Consider the following 1269-nt stretch of genomic DNA (forward strand, 5'->3'; position numbering starts at 1 on the left):
TTACTCTTTTTTGACAATGAATAGCATTATCTGTATTATTAGGAATAATGTAATACCACTTCATTCTTATTATGTATTACAATCATGTATATATGAATACATATATAAAAATACAGACACTGCATCGTGACTAAGCAATTTTGGAATAAATCCATAGACCAAGTCACAGCATGCATAAATTGTTTACATCTTAACTGCTCATTTATACCCGAACAAATTTTCAGTAAGCATACTGCTAATTTTCAAATGATGTAATAAAAAATCTGGTGGCAGTATTGTATTATTTTGCTGAATTACATTTGAGAAAAAAGAAGCTACCTGCTTCATCTATTTTAACATAGTATATCCTGGATCTTCTTATAAGAATACATGTATAGAAACTTAAAAGGTCATAAATTTCTTATGAGGAGACATTATTTGATCTGTGTCATTGGCGTGTATTTGCAAAACATTTTAACACTGTAAGCATTAGAAATTTGAAGATTGGGCATGGGAAAAGGTTTATACTCTACTACAGTGATGCTGGTGTACTTCTACACAAGGCCTCAGTGACGTCAATCAATTGGAGGTAGGAGTTTATCAATGAATTGCTTGACATCCATCATTTCCTGTTGACATGAGCTATGCATCATACCTTCATAGGTTTTAAAGGTCACATTGGCTGGATCGCCAAAGTTTTTAGTTTTTCAACCGTAAGAGAACCAAACATCAGGGGAACTAACGGGTCACAATCTCCGTGGCACTGGAGAATAGAAATATCTCTGTTAGCGCCCCTGATAGGACCCTGTGGAAATAAAGCCCGAAGTGGAAGCCAGCAACTGAGCGCAGTGACACCCGCCAGTTTCTGCTACGTGGTAAGGGCAGTATATAAAGATAAAGCTCCTCCCTGAGAAAATCCTCCTACAATAATTCGGTTAGAAGGAATGCCATTCTTCACTTCTTGATCGATCAAAGCTTTTATATTTTCTGCTGCCTGTTTAATCCCAGGTTCGTCCTCCTGTGAATCTGGTGAAAGCCCAATAATATCAAACCATGAAGGCACAGCCATGTTCATATTTAATGTAAAGGCATAACAGGAGCATGCAGGCAGATATATTTGATATGTGAACTTCTGATACCTGCAAAGGCTTCTATCCATCGGTGCCCAGTATCTCCCAATCCATGAAGGAAAATCACCTCCGCGGTGGCCTTCCAGGCGGCAGGCACGATGGCTGGCAGCGGGGCTGACATGTTATTGCTGCACATACACCGGCTCAGCTCACAGCGCAA

General features: G+C 39.2%; 1 pseudogene; it reads right to left on the reverse strand.

Moving 5' to 3' along the window:
* Positions 1-498: 498 nt before the first annotated feature.
* Positions 499-1269, reverse strand: LOC101124566 (acyl-protein thioesterase 1-like; annotated as a pseudogene).

This window comes from Gorilla gorilla, chromosome 3 (genome assembly GCF_029281585.2).
Source record: "Gorilla gorilla gorilla isolate KB3781 chromosome 3, NHGRI_mGorGor1-v2.1_pri, whole genome shotgun sequence".
NCBI classification, from domain to species: Eukaryota; Metazoa; Chordata; class Mammalia; order Primates; family Hominidae; genus Gorilla; species Gorilla gorilla.